The sequence below is a fragment of the Rhineura floridana genome, chromosome 13 (genome assembly GCF_030035675.1).
Source record: "Rhineura floridana isolate rRhiFlo1 chromosome 13, rRhiFlo1.hap2, whole genome shotgun sequence".
NCBI lineage: Eukaryota > Metazoa > Chordata > Lepidosauria > Squamata > Rhineuridae > Rhineura > Rhineura floridana.
Window position 1 is genome coordinate 19,519,987 of NC_084492.1, and position 24,281 is coordinate 19,544,267.

General features: G+C 41.7%; 1 pseudogene; it reads left to right on the forward strand.

The window, feature by feature from the left end:
- Nucleotides 1–23,553: 23,553 nt before the first annotated feature.
- Nucleotides 23,554–23,672, forward strand: LOC133369481 (5S ribosomal RNA; annotated as a pseudogene).
- Nucleotides 23,673–24,281: the final 609 nt, after the last annotated feature.

Consider the following 24,281-nt stretch of genomic DNA (forward strand, 5'->3'; position numbering starts at 1 on the left):
AAATGTTTGAAAAGAAGTTTGTTATTTCTAAATATTCTGTAAGTCACTTTGAGACATGTTTGTAAAAAGTAAAAAGTAGTAGCAATAATAATGGGACTGGGTAGTTTGCCCATGGGTACTTCCAGATGGGTGCCTAGGGGATATTCTGGATCCCCTCCCAGAATTTTCACTTCTCATGAAAAAAGTAAAGATTTAATCGAGCCTTTTTACTTGTGGAGATCAAAATAGTATGCAGGTGGAAATCTACCCATTTACTCACCAAAAATGAAACTTGCTCCCACCTCCCAACATTTTGGCCAATCAGCAGAAAGGCACCAGGATGTGACAAGCACTAGACCAAGGATGGAAAAACTTTGGCCTTTCAGCTGCTCTTGGACTACAGTTCTGAGTTCTGGTTTTGGTGTACAAAGCCCCATGAAGCTTGTGAACAGGATACTTGAAAGATCATTTTACCCCTTATATACCCAGTCAATCACTGCACTCTGCAGGTGAGGGCCTCCTGTAGGTACCGTCTTATCAGGAGGTCTGTTCTGCACAACATAGGAGGTGGATCTTTAGTGTTGTAGCACTGACACTTTGGAATTCTCTTCCCTTAAATATTAGACAGGCACCATTTATGTTAACTTTTCAGCACCTACTGAAGACCTTCCTTTTTCGACAAGCCTTTTAAGTAGAGACATCATCCCAGTCTGTGTCTGCTTTGGAATTGCTTTCTAAGATGTTTTTAAAGCTTTTAAATATATATATATATATATATATATATATATATATATATATATATATATATATATATATATATATATATATATGTTTTAAGATGTTTTGCATTAAAAAAAAAATTTAAGATGTTTTTGTTGCTGCCCTGGGCTCCTTCTCAGAGGAAGGGCGGGATTATGAATTTAATTTATAAAACAATAAAATAAATAATAAACTCCCATCATCCCTGACCATTGGCTTTGCTGGCTAGGGTTGATTGCAGTTGGAGCCAAACAACATGTGGAAGGCAACAAGGTCCTCATCCTTACTGCAGGTCCTTCTTTGAAATGTTATTTTGTTCGCCTGCCATGACTTTAAACATATTAAGCTCCCATGTGTATGCCTTGGCTATTCTGCAGTGCTTCTCTACCCCTTTATGTTCCCTCACCATGAATGTTTGAGCTTAGAGGTGCTTTTCAGGCAGGCCTATGGGATCTCTGGGGTGGGTTAGGTTTTATACTGTATCAGTGTAGGATGGTTTTTTAGATGATATGATATTAATACTGCGATTGTTATGAATATGTTGATATTGTATTTTATATTGTGTACGTCACCCAGAGTGTTTGTTAAGTCGGACAGATGGGCGACTAATAAATAAAATTTTATTATTATTATTATTATTATTATTATTATTATTATATTTACATGCATATTTGTAATACAAAATCATGAATTCCAGTAAGAGAACTGGAGGTGGATCACTGATAAGGGTTCTGCCCTCATGATTATTCCAAACACTCTAGAATATTAAAAGATCCTAATTGCAATAGCCAATTTAGCACTATTGCATGTATATTAATTTGCACTGTTCATTCTTGTGTATGTTAAGCATAATAATGATTCTAACAGTATATTTGTCACATTTTGCATATAAAAAAATCAGACACATGAACTAGACATAACTAATATCTGTCCTTGGGGACAGGTATAAAATGCATGTTGCCATATTAACAATGTTGGTTCCATTGCCCCAGGCAATCAATTCAAAATTATTTGATTAAAAAAACATTGCATTAGCATTGCATCCTCAAGCTGCCTCCTATTATCATTTGCCTGTTGCTTACTATAATGACAATCAGTATCAACTCTCATTATAGCAAGCAAAGAGTATAGTCATTTTCATCTTAATGATTGAAGTGATACACCTCTATGGGGACCAATTTGGGTCTACTCTCTTAAGTTGTAATGCTTTCATTGTTAATACTTGATACAGTGCTACTGTAGCCTTCAAGGTTTCCTTGACTCTCCTTGAATTTATCCTGCATACTTTTTTATATATATAGAAGGTAACTGTGCTCAGCTGCTCCATACCTAACCTATTAGCAGTAGCTAGAAATTGCACACGAACTTACTGGAAAAGATCACAGCTAGAACTGCATACAAACTTAATGGAAAATATCACAAGTGTTGGCAACCATGGAGTGGCTAAAAAAAGAGTTTGGGAAGTTGCCTTGTTAACCAAATTCCCAACATGTGTTGTTCAGAAATGTTCATTTGTTCTGTTTTGGAATAATAATTTTCAAGACACAGCTCTGTGCTTCCTTTTCAAAGTGGTCAGGAACCTTTGGCTCTCCAGATGTTGCTGAACTACAACTCCCATCATCCCTGGCCACTGGTGATGCTTGCTAGGGCTGATGGGAGTTGCAATTCAGCAACAGCTGGGGGGCTAAAGTTCCCCACAACTGTTTTTCAGTGTTACAACTGCATATAGTATATTTCTTGTGTGTGTGTGCGTGCATGCGTGCGTGCATGCGTGCGTGCGTGTGTACAGGCATGCCTTTTTGCTTTTATGAAATGTCATATTATCAGTATGTTTAAAAAACCCCACAAAATCCTCCATTTCAGTTTTTAATATAGCATCGAAGTTGGCTAACATTCATAATTTTAACTGGAAAAACACTTCTGTGTGACCCGTGCCTATCTGAAGTGCAGTTGGCAAGTAGGCTTGAAATTAGAACATTAAAATTAAAACAGCAAAACAAAAAACAATGGGGGGGGAAGCAGGAGAAGCATATAAAAACCACCAGCTGCAATATTAAGACTCCAGGCAGACTGATCTTCTCCGGGACATAAACATATTTTAACAATGCCAATACAACTTCAAGGAAGGCATCAGATGTATCGAGTTCCACAGCTTGTGTAACATGACAGAGAATGTTTTCATGCTTTCTTGCCAACAGCACTTCTGATGGTTGTGTTTCCCCAGTTGACACAGGGTCAGTTCTCAGGCACCAGATGCTGGGAGTGGGAAGTGATCAGGTGGCAAAGTGTTGGAAGACAAAGCTATGTGTATCATGCATGGCTTGCTCTGCACCCTCTAAGCAAACCTACAGCCCTCTGATTGGGTGGAGAATGCTGTCCCATAAGATTGAACTGCCAGTTCCATTGATGTCTGTACATGGAACTGGGAACGGGCACCACCTTGTCCATCTCCGACACACAAATGCCTTGGAATGGCTGTGATTGATCTTAGTAGATGGACAGAGTTTTAGAGGAGAAGAAGATCCTTGTAATATCCTGCTCCCAACCCATGTAGAGCTTTAAAAAGTAGTAATAATAACCAGCTCTTTGCTTCAGCTTGGAAATGGACTGGTATCCCCTAAGCAGTAAAGCTGGAATAAAAGAGGAGTTATAAACTCTAGAACAATGGTGGGGAAACTGTCGCATTCCAGATGTTGTTGGACTCCAGCTCCCATCACCTCCAACCAGCATGGACAATGGTAAAGGATAATGGGAGATGGAGTCCAACAACTTCTGAAGGGCCAGAGGATTCACATGCTTGCTCTAGAGCATTGGCTCTAGTTAAAACTATTTTGTACTAGCTCAGCAAAGAATCCAAAATCCATGCTTGATAGAACAACTAAGGGGCTCGATAGATCTCCCACATTTGATACTACATGGGATTTCAAATTGTGAAGGGAAGAGGATTAAGTTTTCCTGGCAGGCTACCACCCACGGGCTTCATTGGGTTTGGTGAGTTTAAATTTGATCAGGAATGAATTAAGGTAAACTGCGGCTGCCACCAGTTTCCTATTTATGACAAGGAGGCTCTTCTATATTAAGAATGACTAAAAACCAATCAATAGAAACATCCCAAGAGTCCCAATGGATTTAGAAAATACCTGGAAAGGCTAACCCCATACAGCAAGGCTGGGTAACCTTTGGCTCTCCAGATGTTGCAGAACTAGGCTATGGTCCAAGGCTATGGTCTGAAGGCACATAAGCCCAGCTCCCTGCTGAAGCTAAGCAGGGTCAGGTCTGGTCAGTGCCTGGATGGGAGACCGCCTGGGAACTGTATGCAAGCCACCTTGGGTTTCCATTATGAAAAGAAAGGATGGGTATAAATGTAATAAATAAATGAACTACAACTTCCATTATCCCTGGCCACTGGCCATGCTTTCTAGGGCTGATGGGAGTTACAGTTCTGCAACATCTGAAGGGCTAAAGGTTACTGACGCCTGCCCTAAAGCTACACCAGTTGTTCAAAAGCAAGCATAGCCTTGGAATTCTCCCAAGGTGTCTTTCTGCCATACAGCCGCAAAACTCAACACTGTTTTCCTTTGTTGTTGGAGTATATAATTTATTTATGGGCTCCGGCTGGGAGGAAGGGTGGGATATAAAATAATAAATAAATAAATAAATTGCACAACCATTAACAATGGATGAGGTTTCACCTGAGTGTTAGATTCAAACACTTCTTCTAATTGTCTAGTTAGCCATCTGTAATCAATATGCACATCAGTAATAAATAATAGTTGAACTGCAGAGTTAGAGCTTGTGCCATTTTCATTGTGCCTCTAGTGAGATTCTAATGTGATTTTAATAAAAAAAATCTAATTGAAGGTAATGCCATTTGAATTGATTGTTCAGGGAATGCATTGCATAGTTTATCATGTCTATAAGAATGCTTTGCAATTAACTCAGAACTACTCCTCAAATATGTTTGAACAGTTCATTAAAATTACAATAACATATAAAATGCCTTTAATGTTAAATACTAAAGAAAAGCTAATCAATATTTGTTAAGTAATCCAATTAATGGAGCAACTTAATTTCAGCTGCCTCTGGAGCTATTTAAATACCCAGATGCATACTTCATAAGGCTTAATAATCAACTATATATTACTTCAGTTCATTAGGAATGTGGATCGGGACCAGGTTTTACCTACAAATGACCTGTGTTTTTATTACAATCGTCTATCTAGGGCACAGTTCGCCAGGCATTACAGCTGTGAATCCTCCATTGATTTACATGAAAATCAGATTCCAGCATCTCTTTCTAAATTAAGCTCAGCACATATACTCAGATTGAGAGAGAGTGAATTTTGGTGTGAGTGTTTTTCCGTCCCTCTCCTCTTCTTTCCTCCAGGATAGATCTGGCAAGAATATTACAAGAAATAGCAATTTTTACCAGTTGAAAGGGACGACAAAACGAGAGCCCACCATGCATAGGCTATGCATGTAGAATGAGATGCTGAAGGCAGCAGACTCTCATGAAAAGGGGGACTGAGAAGAAAGAGGCAGGAGGATAGGCAAGCTTATTTGCTCCCTGTCTTCCTTCCTCTTTGTGCCATAACAACCGTCAGAGGTGAGCCAAGGGCTAAGAACCAGGACACAGAGCCAAGGAATACATCAGGAGGGAAATCTTGTCACTTGGAAAAGGTCCCAGCCCGAATATTTAGGCTGCATTCAGACAGCACTTTATTCAGTTTTTCTGATGCTTCCCTCCCCGTTGACTTTTGCATTATATGTGATCTTTCACACATTGGAAGAGCCACTTCTGGAAATGTAGTGGAATTGAGTGGAAGTTTAGTGCTCATTCCCATATTAATCGTCTCCAGAAAAAAAAAATCATCTTATAGGAAGCGAGAAATCCTTATGGAACATGGAAAGTTCTGCATTAGAGGTCACTGGAGTTGGGCAGAAAAACTGAGTTATTTTAACCTCAACCAGATTCTCAAATGTAACGTCAGCTAGGGATGAAAAGTTCTGTCAGTTTTGGTTCTCTCAGGTTCTCATTTGTCCAATCTTAAATTCAGTTCTTCACCTTTCTGCAGTGATTTGCACATTTCTTAAAAAAGAAAATCCTCATGGAAATTCCCCAGCATTTTAGTGCAAATTTCTCCTAATAAACACGTTTGCAGGCAGTTTTGACTAATATATACATTTTTGCAAGCCAAGTAATTTATTCCAATTCAAGACTGATCTAGAATGTGTCTAGAGGAGGCCAATGAAGATGGGGAGAGATGAGGAAACAAAGTCCAATGAGGAAAGGAGTTAGGTATGTTTAGCCGGAGAAGAGATGTTTAAGAGATGATGTGATAGCAGTCTTCCATAATTTGAAGGTCCGCAACACAGATAATGGAGAAAAATGTTTTCTGTTGCTTCTGAAATGATTGGTTCATATCACAACAAACAAGATTTTGACTAAACATTAGGAAGAACTTCCTGATGGTATGAACTCATCAGTGGAACACACTTCTCTTAATATGATGGACCACCTTAGGAACAAAGGAATGCGGGAAGTTACTCTATACCAGATCAAATCATCTAGCTCAATATTGTCTACATTGACGGGAAGCAGCACTCCAGGATTTCAGACTGGAAACATTCCCATACTTAGCGATGCTGGGGATTGAATCTGGGACCTAGTGCATGCAAAACAAATGTTCTACTACTGAGCTATATCCCTTCATTAGATTGGTTGAAGCAGATGCTGAATGGCTACCCATCACGGATGCTGTAGCAGTGGATTTCTTTTAATTCTAAGAGTCTCCTCAAACTCTGCTGGTCAATCAGAAAATCCTCATGCTTTTCCTCTCTAAGCGGAGTTTGTTTTAAGTAAGTTCACATTCTCAATTTTGTCTCTGGTGTGATCACGTCAGAAAATACTCAGAACTGGATAACACAGTGATGAGTTTGCAAATCAATATGGCCGATGGAATGACACAGAGTTTTCACATCATGTCAGATGTAATGCTTTTTACTGCAGTCAGTTCACACATTCAAATGCAAGCTATCCAGTGTTGAGAAGCTGAGTAACTGTTGGGCATGAGTGAACGTTCCCTGCCTAACCATGGAATACTGTTACCCTCAACCATTCTATTGTGTCATATCAGGCATCAGCTAAATAATGAGAATCAGCTTAGATAGGTAGGAATAAACTTGTTGCGTGTTTGATCATCTTGAAGTTGTTCTAATATAGTCCTAGGAAAAAAAATGACTCTTCATTCATCTAACTACTATCCTCCATATTTCCATCTGTATCTGATATCCATTGTAAATGTCACTTACGGAACCATGTGGCAATAAGATATGTTTTTTGCAATATCGAATCACAATTACAGATAAATCCTGGAGGCCATAGCCTCCTAAGCCTCCAAATTTATTTTAAGTGATTTTAACTTGTATTTAAGCTGCATGGCTAATAGTTCCTTCAATTCTTCATATGTGCTTGGGGGTGGGGGATCTGATGTTACACCAATCCTTATAATACAACCTTCCTCAACCTGGTACCCTTCAGATGTTGTAGTCTACAATTCCCACAACCTCTGACCATTGCCTATCCTGGATGGAGCTGATGGGAGTTGTAGCCCACAACATCTGGGGGGGGCACAATGTTGTGGAAAGGCTGGTATAATAGATCAATTGATTTGGGGAGAACACAAATGTTTGTGGCTCCAGTGTCAGTGGGGCAGAGAACCCACTCTGGGTTTTAGTCCAAACTTTCAAGGAGCTGTCCAAGGTGCTGAAACCCATTCCCCAAACAGGTTCAACATGTTGGACAGCTCCTTGAAAGTTTGGCCTAAGCCTGGAGCAGATTCACTGTCCCACTGATATCAGAGCTACCAGTCTCCACTGTAAAATGTACAGCAAGTTTTTTTAAAGAAATTTAAAAGGTAGGAAAATAAATCTGGAAGTGAATTTCTTTTTTTAAAAATGCACCCAATTGCAGCAGCATTTAACTCTGCCGACAGCCTAAGACATTTCCAAGTACTTGTTCTCCACATTGTGTCAGAACAGGGGCTCTTTCTTTGACAGCCTGTTTTCAAAAGTGTGTGACAGCTTTAACTGTAAGCAACACTGAAGGACAGGAACCTGATTCCATCATTTCATGGCTGTCAGTTCCACCGACAGGAAGGTATATCTTAGGACAACACACTTCCCAGCAGTCGCTTTCATGAATAAGAACATGCTCCTATCATTAGTCATTTAACCCACAGAATATGACAAATCAAATTTATTGTGGTAGGCATGAAGATTCACAGCATCACCAAGAATTCAGAATTGTCCTTCCTTGTATTTGCATTTTGAAGGAGCGGGTCAAGGAAACAACTGGCCTCCAGGTTGACTATCTAGATGCAAAAGTATTTAGATTTAATACCTTTCATAACTGCTGTGCTATGTTTGCTCCCCATGAGACTAGACCTGGGGCCCTTTGATCTGGAACAGAAACCTCAGTCAGCTTAAAAGAGCTAATAAAAACTAATCTTGGTCCACCATTACTGTTGACTCCTGGCATTAGTGACATTTTAAAGAATTCAAATTTGGGGTTTTTTGGGGGGGCTATATAGTCCTTCCTCTTTAAATTTTGACCACACCTACTTCTTTTCTTGCCTACACAATTTTTCTTTCTGCCATTGAATAATGCTCATCACCTCCAGATTAGAGTATTGTAATGTGATTTATGTGGGGCTGCCCTTAAAGTCAGCCTGGAAGCATCAACTGGTCTAGAATGCAGATGCAAGGATTCTGATTATGCCCATTTCTTACACTGCTATTCCAATGACTTCTCTGATTACTTGTTTGCTTCTACTCTCAATTTAAGATGTTGGCTGGGAACGTTCAAACCTTATTTTGAATGAGAATATCCCAAGAACTAAACTGACCCAGGAACTTTGTTCCAGCTCATAGTTCCTCCTTCTGGTCCTGCTTCTGTTATTAATAAGTTGGGTGGGTAATATGACTGTGCACAGCTTTCCCTGTCTGCTCATGGCCCCTATCTGTGATCCTTGTAGAGGACCAATCCACTGTGTCCTGAAAAGAGGGGACCACCTGCCCCACCCAGGATCCATCCTCAAAGCTATTTGGGGGAGTGGGACTAAGGGTTTTTAAAATTTAAAATATGGTGCTAGGGAGAGAAGGAGACACTCTATCTCCTCCCTCCCCAACTGAGAGCAGGTGGGTTCAACTACCACACACAGGATAGAAGCATTGTGCTTACCAGCTGGAAACCAGGAAAATTCCATCCTGTGTGTTGCCGGCCACTGCTCCTTTGTGAGCAGCTTCTCTGCGAACGAGCAATGACTGTCACAGCACAGGGCAAATCCTCCCACTTATCAGCTGACAAGCAAGAGGATTCCATGCTGTGGGCTGCTGTTCCTTTGCAAGCAGTTCCCTGCATGCAGGGAAGCCACTCACGAAGGGGATTTGATGCATGGGGCTTGGGAGGCCTGACAGGAAGGAGGAGTGGTCAGGCAGAAAAAGCACCTACCTTCTCCTATGAAGAGGTGCCTCTGTTTCCCATTTTGTCTCTTCCTTCCTGCACATACCCGCCTCTTGTTTCTTCCCTGTGCCCTGATAGTCCCAGATCACTCTAGGCTGCAGTTCTCGGCCCATCAAGATCTGGGGCTATCTCAACCCAACTCGGCCAAAGCTAAAATGCCTCTGAAGACCCCCAATTTGGGTCGGCCCTTGGCCAAATACAGAGCAGAGCCCTAGTGGGTAAAAAAAACAGTGGGTCTTCTCATTGTGGCACACAGGATTTGGGACAGGAATGTTGAAAGCTACGTATACCACTGGTCCATTTAGCTCAGTATTGTCTACCCTGAGTGGCAGTAGCTCTCTAGGGTTTCAGGCGTGAACTTTTCTCAGCCCTATCTGGAGACAGCAGGGATTGAACCTGGTATCTTCTGCATACAAGGCAGATGCTCAGCCAATGAGCCAAGGTCCTCCCCAAGAGAGGTAAACCTGGCCCCTTCACTGGTTACCTTCAGATGGGCAGTGAAGACAATTTTATTCAAGCAGGTTTTATTTGTATATCTACTTCTGTTTTACAGTGCTGTTCTCTCTGTCGATCCGTTTGCTCTCATGTTTAGACTGTATTTATATGAATGAGTGAATGAATGAATGAATGAACCTTTATTGTTCAGAGCCATAGGCCACCACAATTTAATATATATAGAAATGCAAAATACAAATAGAAGTACAGATCATCTTAATGAATTTCATCAAACATACAAAAAGGAACTAGAGGATTAAGACTTCTTCTCTAGACCACAGTGACCCTCTGCATAAATTAATGCATCGTGTTACAAATACAATAGAAGCACATCCCACTCACTCTGCTAAGTGTTTTGATACCTAACTCTTACTTGTTTAGCAGCCACAGCAAAGTCTGCAATGTGGATAGTAATAAATATGTCATTACCTGCAAACAATGTGTGTATCTGATTGGGGTGATGGTGGTGGTGGTGTCTGTTTATCAAGAGGTGGAGTATATCGGTGAGCAATCTATGCCTTGGGGGTGTATTTGTATACTGCGTTATATGACCCTGCTATTTTATGTATACCATTATATGTACTGTTATAAAAACCATGATGAATGATAACACTCCAGTGTTGCTACTAGACACCAAACAGCATTTTCTGCTGTGAAGGTTAGTTACTCATTACAGCTTTTATAAACTTCTCCAAAGGACTTTGGTAAGGGATAACCATGACCGCCATCTGCACCATACATTTAAAGCAGTATTATACCACTTCAAATAGTCATGGCTTCCCCCAAAGAACCCTGGGAACTGTAATTTGTGAAGGGTACAGAGAGTTGTTAGGAGCTACAGTCCCCGGAGTTCCCTGGGAAAAGGGGCTGATTGTTAAGCCACTCTGGGAACTGTAGATCTGTGAGGAGAATAGTGAACATGGGGCTTATGTGCAAGCAAGGAGGCTAGGAAATATTATTTATAAAGGGAAAAACGTGCCATAGACACAACCCATCATTTCAGAACAGGATCTCCAAAATATTTGCTTTGGGTGGGGTGTTTTATATATTTATTTATCCCCCATTTTTAAAATGAGGGATCAAAGGCTATAATCATAATTCAGAAAGGAACTGTTACATCTAAACAGAACATCTGCAGATTTACAATTGCAAAATGGCAGCACAATTAAATACCAACATGCATATCAGTTTCAAAAAGTATTAGCCCACTGAAGACCTTCCATTTTCTTCTCAACAAGCCTTTTAAGTGGAGATTCTTACCCGTCGTTTGTTTGGGGTCTGAAATAGTTTCTCTTATATATGTTTTTATTATTCAAGGGGTTTTTAAAGAAATTTTGTTTCTGTTGTTACCTTCAGGATGTTTCATTGGAAGGGATTCATAACTGAAAATAAATACATTTAAAAAGAGACAAGAATATATATCTCCAAACTATTTGTAGTTGTCAGGAAGGGCTAAAGCTGGATAATCATTCCTAAGGAGTCCTAGATCAAGATCAACTATTGCTCATATATAAAAATTCTGGAAACACCTATATGATTGCTTTAGTACATAAGATCTGTAGAGATGGAAATATATTTCCTTTATGACTTCTTTGCATAACCATTGACACAAAGTTATGCTTTAACCCGAAATGAACTCTTGTTTACACTGATTCTGTCAAACATACTAATGAAATCTTTAATAAGAAATAATATTCCTTTAAAAAGGAATATAAAAGGAAAAGTGCAGATTATAAAAGGGTTAGAGTGCAACACAAAGGCTAAAACATGATTTGTTGTTGGGTTTTTATTAATTTATTAATCACTTTTCACATACGTCTTATTGTGATCTACAGTCATGCAATAAAAACAATACAAAACACCCAAGGAAGAGACATCATCATCATATCTCATTCAGCTGAAAAAGCTTGTCAAAACAAAAATGTCTTCCATTGTTTCTGGAAAGTACAAAAGTTTAGCTTAGTCTTATACAGACCCAATGGACCATACAATGGTGACATTGTATATATACTTTGTATAAGAGAAAGAAAGAAGAACTATCCCAGGATACGGTCTGAAGCTAAGCAGTTCTGGATCTGCTTAGTGCCTGCATGGATGATATCCTGGAAGCCACTTCTGTGATTCTATGATGGAAGAACGTTGGGCTATAAATGTAAGAAAATAAATCAATAAAATGTGGCTATAAAAAAGGCTGAAATAATTCCCTACGCAGCCACTTGGAAGTAAGAGCTAAGGGAAAAAAGGTTGATTACTAAATAAATAGGTATGTAAAGGTATACAGAGAACAAATATAAAAATTTCAGATTTAAAATCAGCGAGCTCAGTTTAAAAATCTGAATCTCCCAAACAGTTTGTAGCAATTTTATCTAGTTCTTTCTAATCTTTTTCACAGCAGATTTTTAAACTGAGCCCGCTGATTGTAACTCTGAAATTTTTATATTTGTTCTCTGTATACTTTTACATACCTCAGTATGTTTTTATGACTTTAATGTATTTGTCATGGCCTGTGGCTAGTACAATAAATTAAACTGAATTGAATTGAAAATAAATAGGTGTGTTCTCATATTTACCCTAAAGTAAATCCCACTGTGTTCAATGGGATTTAGTCCCAAGTAAATATGCTTCTGTCTCTGATCCTTACATATAGGGTGATCTCAAAAGTCAATAACACTGTTACTAATATTGCTGGTAATAATTGAATGAGCCTTCATGCACTGTGCTAGCTGAAGCTTGGCTCCAGAGGTTTAAGATCACAGAGTGCTGAGTCCACCTTGCTCAGCAATGTTTGAGATATCCATATAAGTGATCAGTTGTCATTGCTACACAAGCATATCACTCAAGAGCACTATAGCGTGAGCTGTGATGCCCATCTAAAACAGATGGTGCTGGACCAGGATGTCAAGAGAGCAATCCCACATGGCTTCCTTCCACAGCAATATCTTCACTCCCTCGTGTCCCTCTCAAGTTTATAGGTATCTTTCTGGTTTTATGAACAAGTTATCCAAATACAAGGCTTCTTTGATGATGAATGGCACATGATTTTAATTTGCTGCTGGAGCTAAAATATGGGCTTTAATGAATGCAAGCATCAACTAATAATACCCTAGTCTCTAGGCCAGTTTACATGTGACATGGGAGAGCTGTGTTTTTTGTTCCTTCAAAACAGCTATGGGATGGAGAAGAAATTAGATTGAGTTCACATTTAAAGGCGAATCTACCTAATCCTCACTTTCTGAAACAATACACAAACTGAAATGTAGCCACCCTTTGAAATCTGCACTTCTACAGATTTTGCAGCGCAGTTCTCCAGCCAAGTAATGTGTACAAACATACACATACTAGAGTACAGTGTGTATAAAAATGCATTATATTGGGGGGGAATGCTTTACAAAAATGTGCATATTAGGCAAAACTGCATACAAACATGCACATTAGGAGTCGTTCACACAAAAATGGTGATGAATTTTCATGAGGACTTCTTTTTTCAGTTGCAAACTGGTGTGAAAATGTGGAGAACTGAAAAATGAGTAACTGAGATAAACCAAAATGGACAGATTTGCCCATCCCTCTTTCAAAGAATGAAAGACAAAATGAAAGGAGCAGAGATATAGCCACATAGGAACATAAGAAGCTGCCTTGTATTGAATCAGGTCCTTGGTCTATCTAGCTTAGTACTGTCTACACTGGCTGTCAGTGGCTCTCCGGGGTATCAGACAGGGACTCTTTCCCAGCCCTACCTAGGGACACCAGAGACTGAATCAGGAACCTTTGGCATGCAAAGCATGTACTCTACCACTGAGCTACGAATCTTCAAGGAGGTGGAAAGAAGAGAAGAGAAGCCTTCTTATTCTGTACCAATCTCGTCTATGCTGACCTCCAACAGCAGGGTCTCCTTTAGTTCACAGTCTCATCTTAGCTATTGCATAGGTGTTAGAGGATTCTCTAGCGGCCTCATGTAATGGATTTTTCCCCCTAAGAGGTCACTCTCTGATGGGAGAAAGGTATTCTGGCAATGCTCAATTACTGTCAGAGTTCTCTCACTTGACTCACAGTTCTTAGCACCTGTCAGTTGGATCCATTAAAGCAAACAGAAAGATTTGCTGGGCAATAGTGCAGCCTGAGACTAACTCCAATACTTATCTTATTGATTCTGAAGATATTAATCCATATTTCTGGCTGTGTTATTCAGTGCAAGACTGCAAAATTGGGACATAATAATAATAATAATAATAATAATAATAATAATAATAATAATAATAATAATAATTTCTATCCCACCCTTCCTCCCACAAGCAGCCCAGGATAGCAAACAACAAAGCCATAGAAATAGCACAATTAAAAATGAAATTAGTAAAAACATTTAAAAGAAATCACATATCTTCATTATCACTGGCATCTTATTTTTACTGCTATTTCCTTTATTCACTACTTAGAAGTGAAGTAGGCCTCCCTTCTCTAAAAGCACACATTCGTAAATCCATGATTCTAAACTAGAAAAAATATTGCTAATGTCAGACCAACATTCTATGGTTTTTAGATCTGCAGAATAGAGAAAGCTGGACATAACATTATAATTGTTTTGGAAGATATCAGAACACTATACCTACTGAAATCAGACTGGCATCCATATTTCACTGCCTGCTGAATATGTTTCCATTTCACAATCATTTTTAGAGAATTAATTTGATTCAGTGTTGGTAATTTGTTTTGTATTTTATGACGTTCTAATGTTTTCTTTGCACACCACCATGATTTTTTTAATGAGGTTGTGGTTTAAATTAAAAAATAAACTGCTTAATGTTGAGTTTACCAATTGCCACTGTAATGTCATCTCAGGACAATTCTGACTGCTAGATCTGTAGTGTATTTTTTTGTTGAAGATTGAACTACAGTCTACAAAGCTACAATTCCAGCCTTGCTGACAGACCTGGAGGGCTCTGTCAGCAGCAGGCCTTTGCAGCCACGTCAGGGCAAGTCTTGATGTGGCTTCAAAATCCTTGCATCAGTGTGGCCATGCAAGCTGTGTTGTGCTGGGGCAGGGCAGCCACCAATATTTGTATGAGGCAACCGTGATTTGTTTTCTTTCATTCCCCCCCTTACAACCACTCCATCATATTCTATCTCTTACTTGATTAGCACTGAGCTTATGAATTGACATGATGGGGAACTGACATGAAGACATCACTGATTTGGTACAACATGGTTTCTCAGATCAATACTTCAAGTTTGTGGGAAACCATTGGCACAGCAATGCCTTGTCCGTATGGTTCCTGCGTGAAAAAAATTGAATGGATATGACTGTTCCCAATTCTCACAGAGGCCTACTGGGATAATTGGCTCTGGCAGGCTTTGTTGGTGGGCTTGTGTTGTGTCCATATCAGGTGTTTAGGAGGAGTCTTAGTATGGAGGAACATGGGTGATGCCACCCCAATTTCAGTGATTACGGGCAGAGGGAAATATAGCCATGGGGAGGTGGTGAATTACCATAGAAGACGAGGGCAAGGCTATCTGCTCCTTGTTCCTTGCTGCCACTCCTCTCATAGATGGGTTCCTCATTGCTCATCTGCTGTGCCCACTGGCCTGTGTGTGTTGTTGTTTAATGCCAGATCGGTACACAATAAGACCACTCTCATCCATGATTTGATTGTGGATGAAGGTGCCAATTTGGTGTGCATTACCAAGACCTGGGTGGGTTTGCATGAAGGAGTTGATTTGACCCAACTTTGCCTACGTAGATACTCAGTGCAACACCAGCACAGGCTGCAGAGATGTTGGGGAGGAGTTGCTGTGGTCTACAGAACTTCCATTTCTGTCACCAGGAAACCACTCTGTCTTGGAGCTGGATGTGAGGGCCTGCACCTGGTGTTGGGCCGGAGGAGACAGTAAACTAGGGTTACTACTGGTGTATCGTTCACCCTGCTGCCCGGCAGCTTCTTTGACCGAGCTGGCAGAGGCCATCTCGACTGTGGTGTTGGAGGAGCCCAGAACAATAGTGCTGGGTGATTTCAATGTCCATGCTGAGACTGCCTCTAATATTCCAGCTCGGGACTTCATGGCCTCCATGACGACCATGGGGCTGTCTCAAGTTGTTACTGGCCCAGCACATAGGGCAGGGCATATCCTCGACTTGTTTTTCTATCCAGATGGAGGAAGGGGTGGTCTGGACATAGGGAGGTGGATGTCACCCCATTGTCATGGTCAGATCACTTCCTGGTGAAGTTTAGACTTATGGCTCCGATCCTTCCCTGCAGAGGGGATGGACAGATTAAGATGGTCCACCCCCGGAGCGTAATGGAATCCACAGGTTTCCTGAATGCCCTGGGGGAGTTCCCAGTAGATAGAGCAAGTGACCCTGTTGAAGCCCTTGTCACGCTGTGGAACAGCGAGGCACATCGGGCTCTTGACACAGTTGCCCCCGAGCACCCTCTCTGGCATTGTGAAGCCCAGTTTGCACCTTGGTACACCAGTGAGCTAAGGGCAATGAAACAGGCTAGATGACAGCTAGAATGCAAGTGGAGAAAGACGTGCTGTGAGTCTGATCGGGCACAAGTAAAACATGATAACTGTGTCTACTGTGTGGCGGTGAGGGCAGTGAAGAAGGCTCACTTCTCTGCCACCATCGCATCCTCCAGTAGCCGTCCAGTGGAGCTTTTCCATATTGGCAGGAGTCTGTTGACATCAACTCCAGGAAATAGAGTTTTAGACCCTTCGGAGGCCCACTGCGAACTGTTTGCAAGGCACTTTGAGGGTAAAGTTGCACACCTCCATAGCAGTCTTGATGCCCCCTCCACATCTACTGTAGTCCCCAATGAGGTGTCCAGTGCAACGTCTACTGCAACTTCTTGGGAACGGTTTCAGTTGATGCGGCCTGATGACGTGGGCAAGGTGCTTGTGATGATGCGGCCAGCAATGTCTCCTCTTGACCCTTGCCCTTCTTGGCTTATTAAAGCTTGCCGAGGAGGTCTGACCGAGTGGATCGAGGGTGTGGTCAACGCATCATTGCAGGAGGGAGTGGTTCCAGCCACCTTGAAAGAGACGGTGATCCGACCACTCCTGAAAAAGCCCACCCTGGACCCATTCATTTGTGACAACTACCGACCGGTTGCAAATACCCCCTTTTTAGGGAAGGTGATTGAGCAGGTTGTGGCGTAGCAATTGCAAGTACTCTTGGATGAAACAGATTATCTTGACCCATCCCAGTCTGGGTTCAGTCCTGGTTATGGGACTGAATAGGCCTTGGTCACCCTGATGGATGACCTTTATCAGGAGAAGGACAGGGGGAGTGCGACCCTGTTATTCTTACTTGATCTCTCAGCGGCTTTTGATACCATTGACCATGGTATCCTTCTGGGCCAACTTGGTGAGATGGGTATTGGAGGCACTGTTTTATAGTGGTTCTATCTCCAGGGTCACTCTCAGAGAATAGCTTTGGGTGACTGTCTTTTGCCCCCCTGGCAACTGTGCTGTGGGGTGCTGCAGGGTACCATCTTGTCCCCCAAGCTGTTGAACATCTATATGAAGCCCTTGGGAGCAATCATCAGGAGCTTTGAGGTGAGGTGTCAGCAGTATGCTGATGATACCCAGCTCTATTTCTCTGTAACATCTGAATCAGGAGAGGCCATGCAAGCCCTGGACCTCTTCCTGGACTCGGTGGTGGGCTGGATGAGGGCCAATAAACTGAGCTTGAATCCTAGCAAGATGGAGGAACTGTGAGTTGGTGGTTCCCAAGTTCGGATAATTGGTCAGTTGCCTGCTTTGGATGGGGTCATACTCCCTCTGAAAGAGCAGGTCCATAGTCTGGGGGTGCTCCTGGATCCATCTTTGTCGCTAGAGGCCCAGGTGGCCTCCATGGCTTGGAGTGCCTTTTACCCGCTTCGGCCATTTAGACAGCTGCAGCCATTTCTAGACCAGGATAGCCTGACCACTGTTGTCCACACACTGGTAACTTCCAGGCTGGGTTACTGTAATGCACTCTATGTGGGGCTGCCCTTGAGGTAGGTCCAGAAGCTGCATTTGCTTACTGGGGCTGTGAGACTGCTTACTGAGGCAGGGTATCACCATAATGTCACCCCTCTGCTGAAAGAATTGCACTGGCTGCCCATTTGCTACCGGGCCAAGTTCAAGGTTCTAGTTTTGGTGTACAAAGCCCTATACAGCTCAGGACCAGGATACCTGAAAGACAGTCTTACTCCTTATATACCCAGTTGATCAGTGCACTCTGTATGTGAGGGCCTCCTGCAGATTCCATCTTATCAGGAGGTTCGTTCTGCACAATATAGGAAATGGACCTTTAATGTGGCGGCACCTACCCTGTGGAATTCCCTCCCCTTAAATATTAGGTAGGCGCCATCTCTGCTATCTTTTCGGCACCTTTTGAAGACTTTCCTCTTTCAACAAGCCTTCTTAAGTTGAGACCTATCCCAGTCTGCGTCTGTGTTGGAATTGCTTGTTAATATGTTTTTTAAATAATATATTTTAACCCCTTTTTAAAGATGTTTTAAAGCTTTTTTAATGTTTTTAACATTGTTTTGTTTTAATGTTTGTTAAGGTCTGTTTTATGATGTTTTAAAGTGTTTTTAGCATTTCTGTTTGCCACCCTGGACTCCAGCTGGGAGGAAGGGCGGGATATAAATCAAATAAATAAATGTGGTGTAAAACCATGAGATGCTGGCTCAACACCATATAGGCACTGAGCCCTAGATGATCAATGAGCTCCAGATATAGAGTTCATGAGAATGGACTGCAGTCCCAGAGTCATTCAGCTCAGAAGATTCTAGAGAGGCATGGCATACATTTTTTATTAAATATAATAAACATTCATTCACAAGCAAATGCATTAAGGACCTGGATACCAAAGCTACATTTGTGGCCATCAGATGTTGCCAAGAACGGAACAGACATTTTAAAATCACCCAGTGTGTTGCTGTGGTTAAGGTGTTGGACTAGGGCCTGGGAGACCAGGGTTCGAATCCCCACATAGCCATGAAGCTCACTAGGTGACCTTGGGCCAGTCACTGCCTCTCAGAAAACCCTATTCATAGGGTCGCTGTAAGTCGGAATTGACTTGAAGGCAGTATATTTACATTTAAAGCACGTAGCGGTGACCTTCAGTTTGAAGGAGTTGTCCATGTATCCAGGTGCTATACTGGTTAAACACTTGGTATGTAACAAAAGCTTAAAAGCAATATAACATTTAACCAAAAACCAGTACAGCATAGCAAACATGGGCACAATGTGCTGACTGGCAAGCATCTTTAAAGCTACTGGAAGTGAATTTCCAACCGTTGTGGGTAAATGGGGGGGGGGAGGGGGTAGAAAGAGAGAGAATTGCACTCATCAATCCAAAAGTAGAAAAATGCTTGAATAAGAACTTCAGCATCAGCAGGAGATGGAAAGTACAGCAAATGGGAAGCTGTGCTTCTTAGATGGTAATGAAGAAGTTTGGACACTTTAGTTATATGAAACGTGAAAGCAGAGTCCAATATGAACTCAAGCTTGCTATTACCTGACCTTGGTGTAAACTGTAGCCCCATCAAAGATCACTGATGAAGAGGAAGGGTCGGCAGTTAGAATAGATCAAATTATTGTGACCTTTGCTTCCCTAGAAATGCACTCTGCAAATAGTTGTGATGCATCCAAAGTCTCTCTGGTTCCAGAAACAAAGATGCAAACGTACATAGACACACACACTCCCCCGAAATAAATAACTAAATGAAGAGTGTGTGCTGAAAGTTAAGCAGAAAGCAGAACTGTGGCAGGCAGGAGCTGGCTCCAGGAAAAAAACTGCAGCATTCAAGAACAGTTGTGCAAATTCACAGAAAGCAAGCCAGTTCTTTGAGGTTTATGCTGTTTGTGATTTCTTTGTCATGGAATGGTATGGATGGCAGAAGACAGGGAATGGGGGCATACACTGAGGTTCACTCACTTTGACAAGCCATCCACAAGTGATCAGAATTGGCATCACAGTGCCATCAAGGGAGGGAATTTTTCAGGGCCCCATTCCCTCATGGGCAACCATCCAGGGGCCACATACCAGAGGTGGGTGTGGCAAAAGTGGGTGTGGTCAGACACACACCACTTTCCACCCAGGGCAGCAAGATGCATGGTCCCAGGTCAAGGACACATGACAGCCAGCAGGAATCGCAAGAGGAGGCCATAGAACAGAGCCAGTGAGGTATATGACCTGAGCAGAGTCACAAAGGCCAGATAGAGATGTGGGAAGGGGCACATTAAGGTGCTAGGGCTGAGGTTCCCCACCCTCAGGAGCCCACTCCTCAGACCTATTCCAATCTGTTCTCATTTGTTCTGCATACAGTCTACTCCTAAATAGTAGTGGCAAATTCAGAAGTGCAGGGCTCCTTCATGATGGTCACAGCGACACCCCCTCAACCTTTTTTTTTTTGCTTTGTTTTTGCAGCTGGGTTGAGAATGAAATCCTTGTCAATGCATTCTCCCACACAACAGACATCCCTAGGACCCAATCAGCATGAAAGGGGGGAGTGTTAGTTACTGGAAAGAGTCTTCTCAGTGGCAGACTCACCTCCTTTCACTCTGAGTGGCTCTAGTCAGCAGAAAATGACAAGGAAACATGTTAGAAGACTCTTCTCAGTGGCTAACATTCCCCTTGTATGCTGATTGGCTCACAGGATGCTGGAGATGTAGGGACCCTGCTCGGACCCTGCTCCTCAGAAGGTAAGGGGTCAAAGACCTCCAAAGACACCCCTGCTCTCAAATTCTGATTTAGCAAAATTAGCTAGCTATTGAAGAAATGTCTCTCTTGTTTTTCTAATGCTGGGCTAGGGGAACTCAAAGCAGCTAACAATACAAAGATGCCAATCGTGAAGACCATTTCAATCAACAAGATAAAGAAATTACAATTATGGAATCAACAAAACAGAACAGATGGTGGACATTTTTAGCTTTCCCCCAAAAAAACTTTTTAGAAGACTCAGCTCTTCACCAGCTGTCAGAAACCATGCAAGGATGGGACCAAACAGCCTCTCTAGACAGGGCATTCCAAAGCATTTGTACCATGTCAAAAATAGTGTAGAATTACCCTATCCAGCCATATCCCTGTTGGTTTTCCATCCTAAGCCAATCAATCCCAGTCTCATATTTATTAAAATAAATAAATAAAGGGTAATATTCAGTGCTAGTACTTAAAGATTCATTGAAATCAATGGACACAACCAACTTCATTCCATTAACTTCAGTGGGTCTACTCTGAGCAAGACTGAGTTGACTACAACCCCCCCCAATTTTATTTATACCTGCTTAAAAAAAAAGTTCTTCACCAAGGGCCAGACGTTCAACAGGCAGGGGGCCTATCTGATCTCAGCTGGGAAGTTCCACAGAATTGGGCCCACAATACCAAATGGATGGCTCCTAGTGGATATGATCCATGCATCCAAAGTATGGCCTGGAGAGTTCACTGATAAGGAATCAAGAGGTCCCTAAAGTATCCTGGACTCAAGTTGTTAAGGGCTTTATAAATTGACACACAAACCTTGAACTTGGGCCAATAGCAATTGGGTACCCAGTGCAAACTTTTAAGCACCAGGGTCCTGCGCTGGCAGTAGTCTGTCCCCACCAAAAGTCTAGCCACAACGTTTTGCACCAGCTGGATGGGCTTCCTTCCCCCACCCTTTTGAAAGCATTGAGAGAGATCTCAGCTTCATTCCAGATTAGCATCTCCTTATGCAGTTACATTCTTTTTAATTTGATGTTACATTTATCAAAATTTGTCAGGGCAGACAAGCATCCTGCTAGTAAAACAATGGTTTTAATGGGAGCAGGTATAATATGCTGTGTGTCATATTGTGGCAGGGCACTAAATGCTTACTAAAATTCTGATCAGACTCCCAACTTTAACAGCTTCTCATAAAATACAAAGGGGACCAAGAGATAAAGGAGTGGGGGGAAGAAAAGGCATCTGGAGAAATTGTCATTCCTGTGAAAGTGACATCTGGATCAGCATTTTGCACTCTTCCATACTGTTAAATGCCTTGCTGTATTATGCGCCAGATTCATTAGTACGAATTAGGCTCTGTTCGCATTACAGTATGTAATCAATTACATTAGATAAGGGAATGTCTTCTGCATAATTCTGAGTTATAATATCCTCGCTGCATGGACTGTGGGGAAGTTCATAAACTGACATTGTTCAATCTGCAGGCCTCCGAGATGGGACCGCACATTCTTGCTCCAAGATGCCTCTGTCTTGCTCTGTTCCTGAAGGGTTAGTTCTTAAAGGAACAACGCTATAAGGCAGGCATGGAAAAAAGTTGTGGAGCTGGGGCATCTAATATTGAGAGACCTTTTATCTGAGACTTAGGCATAACCAATACACAGAAGGGGAAGTAGGATGATGACCATAGATGGTGAATGTGTGCTCTGGTACCCTGCCTTTTGTAGGGTAGTGGTTCACGAAGAGAGTACCTATGTGCATGCAAGTTGTAGTGTGTCTGTGCACATAGGCAATCAACCCTCCAAGGTATTGGGTTGCATCCAACATTAGTCAGAGTAGACACATTGAAACAAATGGACATGACTAACTTAGGTCCATTCAGTTCAGTGGGTCTACTATACTCTGACTGTGACTAACACTGGACACAAGCAACCCATGGATTTTACACCTACTCAGAACATTCTGATTGCAGCTGAAATGGTAAGGTATCACATTATGCATATATACACATATTGAAATGGGTTCGTCTGCAAAAATTCTTACAAGAGATCAGGGTGTTATTCATTCCCTAGCTTCATCGAAATTGTGAATGGGTGCAGAATTATTGATTTATAGCTCAACTTTCCTTTATGGAACTCATGGTGGCATATACAGTACATGATATCCAGGGTCCAGAGAAGTCTCCCATCCAGGCACTGACCAGACCCGCACCAGCAAAGTTGCCTCATCCTGTGCCTTCAGACCAAGGTCTGGGTCGCAGATGTGTGATCATTTTCCCTCTCCGTAAGGACAATACATGATCAGCTTATTTAGTGGTCAGGAACCAGTCCTGATGAAGAGGAGTAGCTGAGCCAAGGGGTAATCACTCAGCGGAAAACTCACAGCTCAGTGTTCGCGCAACTGTTTTGCATATAGAATATATTTGGTTCGTTGCTGTTTGTTGTTATAAGTCTTCAAGTCGATTACAACTTATGGCGACCCTGTGCATCTGCTACCTCCAATAGCATCAGTTATAAGCCACCCTGTTCAGATCTTGTAAGTTCAGATCTGTGGCTTCCCTTATGGAATCAATCCGTCTCTTATTTGATCTTCCTCTTTTTCTACTCCCTTCTGTTTTTCCTAGCATTATTGTCTTTTCTAGTGAATCATGTCTTCTCATGATGTGTCCAATATCTTTGGTTTAATTCCTGGCATCTCCAGATAGGGATGGGAAAGTTTCCCCTGTGGAGACACAGTATGTACTGAGCTAGATGGACTCATTGAGCCCTTCAGAAGATCGGTAGATTCACTGACTGAGTTCCACCTCTGCTTCTGGAAAGTCCAGGCTCCAAGACCATCCTCTGTTACTACTCATGACATACCTCTATCTGCTTTATGGGCATGTTGGTATAGAGAGACAAATCCATGCCTACCCCCGCCTTTTTGTGAAATTCAATGAAAAGTATAAGACTTAAAGTAAATTTTGATCATCCACCTCAAACTTAAAACTATTTTTAATGGATTCAGATTTAAGTCCCTTGAAATAAATTAGATTTACACAAATCATGACAACGTTCCAACCTTGATTCTAGTGATATAGATATATATGAGAGTGACTAGCATAGTCTGGGCCTATGGCCATACTACCCTGAACAAGCCTGATCTCATCTGATCTCACAAGCTAAGCAGGATCAGGCCTGGTTAGTACTTGGATGGGAGACCACCTGGGAATACCGGGTTCTGTAGGTTTAGAGGAAGGCAATGGTAAACCACCTCTGAATACTTCTTACCATGAAAACGCTATGAATATTTCCAAAAAAGATTCATAGGGTCACCATAAGTTGTAATTGACTTGAAGGCATATAACAACAACAATAAGCACAGTCTGGATTCAACTCAGTATGTTCTTACTTCTGAATTGGTGCCTAATCAAGCTAACCTCCTCTCATTTTGGCCCTGGAAGAGGGCTAAATTTAGCTGAAGGGGGTATTTTAACCTTTTGAAATTGTGAACTGGATTTTGGTAGGGAGTGATTTCGAAGGAAGGAATAACACCCTACAATTGCAGCAGGGGGGCCCTTCCCATTCCCCCCTTTTCTTTCTTTCTTTCTTTCTTTCTTTCTTTCTTTCTTTCTTTCTTTCTTTCTTTCTTTCTTTCTTTCTTTCTTTCTTTCTTTCTCTTTGTTAATAAAAACATAGGAAAAACCCTGCTGGGTCAGACCAAAGGCCAATCTAGTCCAACACCCTATTCTCACACTGACCAAACCCATGATTCCTAAATGTTTTCTAAAGTTGTCAAATTCACCAATGGCTTTGGCAGTAGCAGCAGATCATTAGGCTGCCACGTCCTTTCCAGAGG